Source organism: Epinephelus lanceolatus, chromosome 10 (assembly GCF_041903045.1).
Source record: "Epinephelus lanceolatus isolate andai-2023 chromosome 10, ASM4190304v1, whole genome shotgun sequence".
Lineage (NCBI taxonomy): Eukaryota > Metazoa > Chordata > Actinopteri > Perciformes > Serranidae > Epinephelus > Epinephelus lanceolatus.
This window is the reverse complement of record NC_135743.1, coordinates 33,648,157-33,657,638: the sequence shown is the minus strand read 5'-3', so window position 1 is coordinate 33,657,638 and position 9,482 is coordinate 33,648,157. Positions and strand designations below refer to the sequence as shown.

The 9,482-nt window shown below is 38.0% G+C and overlaps 1 long non-coding RNA gene across 1 annotated transcript; it reads right to left on the bottom strand.

The window, feature by feature from the left end:
- Nucleotides 1-1,878: 1,878 nt before the first annotated feature.
- Nucleotides 1,879-4,477, bottom strand: LOC117265214 (uncharacterized). The gene is made up of 3 exons (XR_004502399.2): nucleotides 4,298-4,477; nucleotides 4,132-4,201; nucleotides 1,879-2,540 (listed from the first exon to the last, which is right to left on the bottom strand). It is a non-coding gene; the product is annotated as an uncharacterized LOC117265214 (long non-coding RNA).
- Between the last annotated feature and the right edge of the window lie 5,005 nt (nucleotides 4,478-9,482).

Genomic DNA, 9,482 nt, shown 5'->3' with positions numbered 1-9,482 from the left:
ATTTTGTCTGCACATGATTTAAAATAATAAAATAGCCCTCCAGAGGCAGATCAGTACGTTAGTCATTTTTCTGATGATTACTGAAATGTTTAACCACTAATCCTTAGCCGTATTTTAAGTGTAACCCTTCACCAAAACATACCACTAGTGTTTTTATCAGTTAAAACAGAACATTTATCACACATAAAAAGCACAAAGATGTTGAAATCTAGGCATATTCTGCCATCATAACTTGGCTCTCAGAATTCACCAGATTGATGCCTTTAAATCAAATACAGTACAGGCCAAAAGTTTGGACACACCTTCTCATTCAATGCGTTTTCTTCATTTTCATGACTATTTACATTGTAGATTCTCACTGAAGGCATCAAAACTATGAATAAACACATGTGGAGTTATGTACTTAACAAAAAAAGGTGAAATAACTGAAAACATGTTTTATATTCTAGTTTCTTCAAAATAGCCACCCTTTGCTCTGATTACTGCTTTGCACACTCTTGGCATTCTCTCCATGAGCTTCAAGAGGTAGTCACCTGAAATGGTTTCCACTTCACAGGTGTGCCTTATCAGGGTTAATTAGTGGAATTTCTTGCTTTATCAATGGGGTTGGGACCATCAGTTGTGTTGTGCAGAAGTCAGGTTAATACACAGCCGACAGCCCTATTGGACAACTGTTAAAATTCATATTATGGCAAGAACCAATCAGCTAACTAAAGAAAAACCAGTGGCCATCATTACTTTAAGAAATGAAGGTCAGTCAGTCCGGAAAATTGCAAAAACTTTAAATGTGTCCCCAAGTGGAGTCGCAAAAACCATCAAGCGCTACAACCAAACTGGCACACATGAGGACCGACCCAGGAAAGGAAAACCAAGAGTCACCTCTGCTTCTGAGGATAAGTTCATCCGAGTCACCAGCCTCAGAAATGGCAAGTTAACAGCAGCTCAGATCAGAGACCAGATGAATGCCACACAGAGTTCTAGCAGCAGACCCATCTCTAGAACAACTGTTAAGAGGAGACTGCGCCAATCAGGCCTTCATGGTCAAATAGCTGCTAGGAAACCACTGCTAAGGAGAGGCAACAAGCAGAAGAGATTTGTTTGGGCCAAGAAACACAAGGAATGGACATTAGACCAGTGGAAATCTGTGCTTTGGTCTGATGAGTCCAAATTTGAGATCTTTGGTTCCAACCGCCGTGTCTTTGTGAGACGCAGAAAAGGTGAACGGATGGATTCCACATGCCTGGTTCCCACTGTGAAGCATGGAGGAGGAGGTGTGATGGTGTGGGGGTGTTTTGTTGGTGACACTGTTGGGGATTTATTCAAAATTGAAGGCACACTGAACCAGCATGGCTACCACAGCATCCTGCAGCAACATGCCATCCCATCCGGTTTGCGTTTAGTTGGACGATCATTTATTTTTCAACAGGACAATGACCCCAAACACACCTCCAGGCTGTGTAAGGGCTATTTGACCAAGAAGGAGAGTGATGGAGTGCTGCGGCAGATGACCTGGCCTCCACAGTCACCGGACCTGAACCCAATCGAGATGGTTTGGGGTGAGCTGGACCGCAGAGTGAAGGCAAAGGGGCCAACAAGTGCTAAACACCTCTGGGAACTCCTTCAAGACTGTTGGAAAACCATTTCAGGTGACTACCTCTTGAAGCTCATGGAGAGAATGCCAAGAGTGTGCAAAGCAGTAATCAGAGCAAAGGGTGGCTATTTTGAAGAAACTAGAATATAAAACATGTTTTCAGTTATTTCACCTTTTTTTGTTAAGAACATAACTCCACATGTGTTCATTCATAGTTTTGATGCCTTCAGTGAGAATCTACAATGTAAATAGTCATGAAAATAAAGAAAACGCATTGAATGAGAAGGTGTGTCCAAACTTTTGGCCTGTACTGTATATACAAAATTTTCTCCCGGGGGAGCATGCCCCTGGACCCCCCTACAGGGTTCGGGACCCTCATTCTATAAAAAGTATAATACTATTGTAACCATGTAACCCAATCCTGAAATATACAGGTATCTCTAGGTTCGTAAGGAGCAAGGTTAGAGTGTAATAACTACCCCAACTCAAGATATAGCAGTAAACTGCTACTTTACTGTGCAATTTAGACAACTATACAATATAAAACACAACAATACATTTATATGAAAAATAACAAACTGGGCCCCTTTAAAGAAAATAAAGTGTCTTTGTGGGAGTTTTCCACTTTGGAAGCGTTTTAAAGTCAATATCTGGTCAATGTCCAAGTCAGTTCAGATCAATTGGATTTTGATCTGTGAGTTCAAAAACGTCAGGAATCCACGGGATCTAAAGTATTGTTGGAGTGCACTCTTTCTAATATGAGTTTGAGTCGGTAACAATCCAGGTGACTGGCATGATCCTACCACAAAGCAGATAGTTCATCTGCTATTTCAGCGGAAATGTAGACACTGGTCCTGGGATCAAGGTGGGTGGCTCGCCATCTACTGGAATCTACTGTAATCTTCTGGACCGTCTTCATGGATCTTCTCACTCAACTTAAAGACCTGACCTGCATTTAAAAACACAGGCTTATAGTCTGTTCTGATTTATTCTATGACTGGCATCTTTTCAGTATTTCTCTTGTGTTTCTCTCTTTTGTTGTACAACATAATACCAGATTATAATATCATTTAAGTGCTGCTGAATGCAAACTTGTATGAAAATTACTCTAGTAATTCAACTTCAAAATTCTCAAATGAAATTACAATAGAATTGTTTTATCCTAACAGAATATGTGTTCATCACATTTTGACAGTACAAATAAACATGAGATTAGTATTAAACTGCTTTAGCTTAAACAGTGGCAACAGAGAATAACATCTATTTAGGGCTGCCACTAACGATTATTTTCATTGTCGACTAATCTGTCGATTATTTCTTCATTTAGTAGACTAATCATTTCATCGAAAAATGTGTTAAAATGTTGAAAAATGTCGGTCTGTCTCGCCCAAACCCCAAAATTACGTCATCTAATGTCTTGTTTTGTACTCACGCCAAAGGGTTTTAGTTCACTGTCACGGGAGAGTGTGTAAAGCTGCCAACATCTGAACGTAAGAAGCTGCAGTAAGAGTATTTTGAGGTTCTTTTATAGTACTTTTCTATGAAAAATGACTCAAACCGATTAGTTGACTACTAAAATAGTCACCGATTATTTTAATAGTCGATTAGTCATCGATTAGTTGACTAATCGTGGCAGCCCTAATCTCATATATTAAACATTAAACCAGTACATTTCACCACTTTTAGAAAACATGGTAAGTATCTTCTGTATTTCTCAGAACCAGTTTCATTTGTTGTGTAAACACCATAAATCTGGCAAATACATCTAACAATAACAGTAACCTAAATCTTATAATGCACTTTCATCAGTACAAAAATACTGCTTGACAAATTATTTCCTAATGTAGAAACATATAGAGTAAATTGATTAACACTCTACACATGAATAAATTTCTGTTTTGTCTGAGTAAAATATACCATTTTACATTGACTTTCTCTCTTAAAACATCTCACACATCAGCACAAAATAGCTATGGTAGCTTACTCCTTTCGTTCGCAAGACTACTTGTTGCTTTCTGTTCCATATGCCCGTACTGAATTGGGTAAAAAGGCTTTTGTCTACTCTGCACCTTCAGCATGGAATATGTTGCAAAATGACTGGAAACTAACAGGGTTAATTTCTTTGAGTGCCAATCCAAACTAAGAATACTTGAGGCCGACTCCACTACATGTACTTGTTTTTCATAATCTGCTTGTAAATTCAATACTATTTGTTTGTGTTTTATCTGTGTAATTTGTAACTGTGCTTCATACTTGCTGCTGCCTATCTTGGCCAGGTCTCCCTTGAAAAAGAGGTTGTTAATCTCAATGGGATCTTCCTGGTTAAATAAAGGTTGTTAATAATAATAATAATGTAGCTGAAACAAATAAGAAATGTGCATTTTAGTGTGCTAATACACATACCAAGGTGCTTTCATGACTCAAATAAACATTCAATGCTTAACGTTAACCAAGTAATGGAGATTAAATATAACATTTTCTCCACAGCATTAGTGAACAGCAGCAGCAACTAACATGTCAACAACCAAAAGATATCTCACCGATTTCTCGTCCGCTCCACTTCCGAGCGACGTCAAGGTTCAGGCTCTCTGCAGATGAGAGGGAGTATGCCTGTGTAAACATTAGCACTAGCCGTTAGCAACATGTAGCACAGAGCTAGCAGTGTGTGATTAGTAAGCCGCTAAACAGTGAAGGGAGCTTTCTTACCGACGTGATTAACGTTTTATGCAGCCTCAAATCAGCGTCGGACTCCTCCTGGGTCGGATTAAACACGGCACAAGGCTGTATACCTCTGATTAAGTTAGTTTAATGAGGAGAATTATCTTCAATATCTGGGAGCTTCTGCTCGCTGTGTGTATGGCTTCTCGCTGCGACGTCCGAGGCAGAAAAGAAACAGAAAACTACTGTGCGCAAGGTCACTTCCCACAATAGACTGAACTCGGCATCTGATTGGCTGTTGACTGTTCGTACGATACGTGGTCGATAAGCTGCCTTCAAATACACTTCAGATTTTACACATTCAACCCATATACATTGATCTACATTTACATGTCACTTTGTGCATTTCTTTTGTGTAAATAAAAAGATTCATAATCACAATCTATTACACTTTTAACATAGTTAACCTGGTTTTCACCTGGGTTACACTATCAATGTAGCGTGATCTTTACCTGCAACTTCCCAACATTATTTTTTTAATTCTAATGTCAGCATTATGAATAAAGTTTCAATGCTTCAAACTCTTCGATACAGTCCTAAATGGCGTACAGTCCCAGGAGTATAATCTTTTTTTTTTTTTTTTTTTTTTTTACTTTTTTTAGACTTTTTTTTTATTATTGAACACACAATAGAACAAAAAACATAGAGAAACATACATGTTCTCGTAAGGACTATACATTTTTTGCACAGTGAAAAGTTGTGAAATTGCAAAAGAGTCGCAAAGAAAAAATACAAATAAAAAAAAAAAAAAAAAACTGGGGTTTTTATAAAGTGCAAGTACAACAAAAACAGTAGCACGTCATTTTATAGATCACCAGGCATACAATTAAAATAACAAAGACCCTAGAGAGGAGCAAAGTCTAAGGCATAAATCAAATAAGCAAGAAACGAGATATATCTCCACAGATCTTTCTGGCTATTTTGCTGGAGTACAGTTTTTTAAGAGATAGGAAAAATAATTTGAAATCATTAATAAACCAGTCAAAGGAGGGTTTGCTATTCCTACATTTACTACAATGAATATGATATTTACCCATTAGAATGATCATATTTATCATATCAGAGATATTAGATTTCAAATTATCTATGTAAAGGAATATATGAAAAATATCAAATTCTATTAAATGTCATTTATTTTAAGTAATAACCAATTTCTTATTTCTGACCAAAATTTTCTGGACACAGGGCATGAGAAAAACATATGTTCTAGTGTTTCATCTGTTGTATTACAAAAGGTACAGGGGTCAACTTCAAATTTAAATCTTTTTTTTTTTTTAGAAATTCTTCAACAGGGTATACTTTATTGAGTATCTTAAAATAAGTTTCTTTAATCTTTGGGGAAATAGGCCATTTAATATATTTAGAGTGTGCTTTTTCCATCATAGATGCAGTTACCTTATCAGTCACTTGTTCTCTAAATCCTCTGTTGTAATCATAAAATACTATCGATTTCAAAGCAGCGCTAATCAATTTGTTGTTACATTTGTTATCATTTAAGTTACAATCATTAATCATCACTTTTGGTAGTACGAATTTAACATTAGAATACATTAGGGTATTCCGGATTAGTTGAAGCAGTGGTAAGGGGATTGCTTTACAAATCCTATTATACTCTCTCTGAGAACAATTTATTTTATATTTTTCTAACCAAGTCCTGTAGTCCAAAAAACCTCCATCAGAATCCATTACATCCTTTACGAACAAAATGCCTTTCTCATACCAATCTCTTCTGAATATCGATTTCCTGTTTACTGTGATCACTCTGTTATTCCATAAAATAGATCCATGAGGGGAAAAATTATGAGTAAATATCATTTTCCAGTATTGAAGGATCTGCTTGTGGAAATTAGATAGCTTAATAGGAACTTTATACACCTCAAAATCACATTTTAAAAGGAATTCAAGCCCTCCTATTTTTTTAAACAAGGATCTCAGAATATGAAACCACATGGACTCTGGCTGAGACAAATATGTTTTCAGCCATTTAATCTTGAGAGTTCCAACCATTGAATCAAATTCTAAAGCTTTAATATTCTTTCTCATATTCTCATATTCTTTCACTAACTGTGATCTTTTAATATAATGGGTTTTATTTTTCCATAAAAACCGAAAAATAATAGAATTGGCTTTCTTAATATTATTTGAAGAGACATACAGGGAGTGACATGGATAAATTAATTTTGAGATACCTTCTGCTTTTGATAAAATTACTCTACCAAAGATTGTAAGATCTCTGGTTAGCCAGCGACTTAGAGATCTCTTCATATCTGTTAAGCGATTAGCTATATTCACGTCTTCTCTTCTGAAAACATTTTTAGATATCATTATTCCAAGATATTTTACTTCAGATGCAACTTTAATTGAAGCAATACTGGGATCTGTACATGTATGAATGGGAAGTAATTCACATTTCTTGATATTTAAGGATAGCCCTGACGCTTTGGAAAAAATAGAAATATTATTAAGAGCTTTCTCAACCATATATTTATCTTTTAAAAAGATGGCTGTGTCATCCGTGAACTGACTTATTTTAAATTCCTTATCGAATACTGTAATACCTTCTATTTCTGGATTGTTCTTAATGAGCATTGTTAACAGATGAGTGGTCGAAACAATTTCGGGGAGATTGGGCAGCCTGACGAATACCACGTAGCACCTTGAACCTCGGGGTCATTCCAGGGTTTAATGAAACAGAACTATAAATGTCGGTATAAAACATCTTAATAATATTACAAAACTTTTTACCAAAACCTAGCTGTAAAGTGCAATGCTTCTAATAAAAAACAATGTTCCACAGTGTCAAAAGCCTTATAAAAATCAAGAAATAGCACCCCAGGAGTATAAACTGCACAGCACTGAAAAAAATATAGCTAGTCATAGCTCAGGGAGCTATTCACACTAATGTTAGCATGTTCTTGGTTAGCTAGAATGTTAGCACTTAGCTTGCCAGCCATAGTAGTTCATTAGCACTGTGAATAGTCACTGCATGACCAAGCTTCTAGGGCCTTTTAGAGATGTGCAGTGCCACTTCCTCAAGCACATACCGGGCCTCAAGAATGAAAATTGTAATGAACAATGAATGCAATCTTTCACCTCTTCTGTCTTCAGACACCGGGGTGGCAACATGTCACAATGCATACATAAGCTGATTTGCTCAACAGACTTTTTTAAAGCTTCATACAATTACATGCAGGTAATTTATTTTAATGAGAAACTGTTTTGTGAAAAATTAAATCATGTAACGAGATGACACGTATTTATGTGGACACTTAATCACCGTGACTGACATGTACACAAAGCAGAACTGTTCTGTTTCACCATCACTGAAGCTCCATTATGAAAACGGAAGAGCTTCTATTTTTTTCACGTGTGAATCATCAGGCTGAATCTCTAATGAATCTATGATGATATTACGGGTGGAAACTTGTCCAGAATAAAGCTGAGCATATTCAAACTTCTGAAGTGAAGAGCTTTGAAAGTCGGATCACTCTGTCTAAGCCTGGTAATTGATTTTCTGTCTGCTATCTCCAAAGTCTTCTCTCTGCTTCGCTCTCTCTGTACCTCTGTCCCTGTCTCTCTTTTATACCCTCTCTCTCTGGCTACTTATTTCCCCTCTGTCTGTGCTCACCACCTCACTCAGCCATCCAGCGGGCCTGTCCTCATTAATCAGGCGTGTAGGCAGCATGAAGAACAAGGGTATGTTAATATTCTCTGTCAGGAGCCTGCTGTACCGCGCTCATGCTTGCTTGCGTGCTTACTCGTCTTCCTACCTGCTAGCCCTCCTTGCCTGGCTGTCTGCTTCCCCTCCTGTCTGCCAGTCTGCCTGTAGGTGGCCATGCATCAGCAGGGTTTAATGAGGCTTAAAGGACAGAGGTTTTGACATGGAGCTTTGCTGTCCATTTACGTCAAAGCCGTGAACACAAAAGCAGCCCTTCTCTGGGCTCCTGGCCTGGTTGCTCATGCTGTATGTAGAGAGGGATGGTATGATCTTGGGCTTGTCACTTTGCTTATCCTAAATTACAGGCTTATCATACTGACAATCTATAATGTGTCACATGTAATCAATAAAGGATCAGGGCAAGGATGCTGTTTAGTGCATATAAATAATAGAGGATCAAAAAGGTCAAGCATGCTCCTTGGGTTATAAAGGATCAATGTGCATAGACAAAAAAAAAAAAAAAAAAAAAAAAAGCCTACATGAACCCAAAATAGCTCACCTCACCCCTTCGGCACCACTAGAGCCACTGAGGGAAATGGATGGGTGAGGTAAGTGTAAGCCGCTCTGGGCATGAAGACTCAGGTGGAGCGCAGAGAGCAAACCACGGACCTGAGATTTCTTTCTTTTTTTTTCCACCTCGCTGTCAAGCCAGATCACACCTTTATATGTCGTTCTCTGGCTTGAAAGAGAGTGGCATCGCCCCTTGAGGTAACTTTCACCTCCTGTTTGCCATAGATAACAAGATAATAAGGACACAAATTCATAAATTCTAACAACGTATACTTAGTGACGCTACCTACTCGCAATCTAAACCACAGAGCTACACAGCATTTAGTTTGTCGCACTTTTTGACTATGCAGTATGCACTTAACCGCTGACCTTAATGCAGAGCGGTGTCCAGAGCTCTCAGAGGAAAAGGGCTTCAGCAATTGCAACAGGAAATATTGAATCTAAGAGGTTTCTGTATTAAGCCACAGGTGGATGTTAAGTGAGTGCTTTTCAAAAGGGTTAGGACATTTTCTAGCTCTCATGCTGATGCCTTGTTTGACAAAAGCAAGCGCACAAGCCCGAAATGGGGAGTCTGTGAGTGGCCCCCCTCTATGCCGCTGTAACTCATGTCTATGAATTGACATCAGCCCTTCAACTATGAAAACTAGGTTGTAAAAACAGATTTTCTTATTATCCAGCATGTTGTTCTTTCTCTGCAACGCTGATGGTCACCATTTGACTGATATCAGTTTGGACTGCCTGCCTAATAAGCAAAAAACAAAACAATATGCCAGCCTAACCTAAAAAAAAAGAACATCTGAAGAGATCCAAGCTGTCAATCATTTCCACCTGCTGCCCAGCCGCACTCCCTGCACTGACTACTAACCAACGTATGCCTCCTTCAGATCTGCTCTGTTTTGGATAAAAAGAGAGAGCTGTGGTGCTGAAAAAAATAACATATTGCTT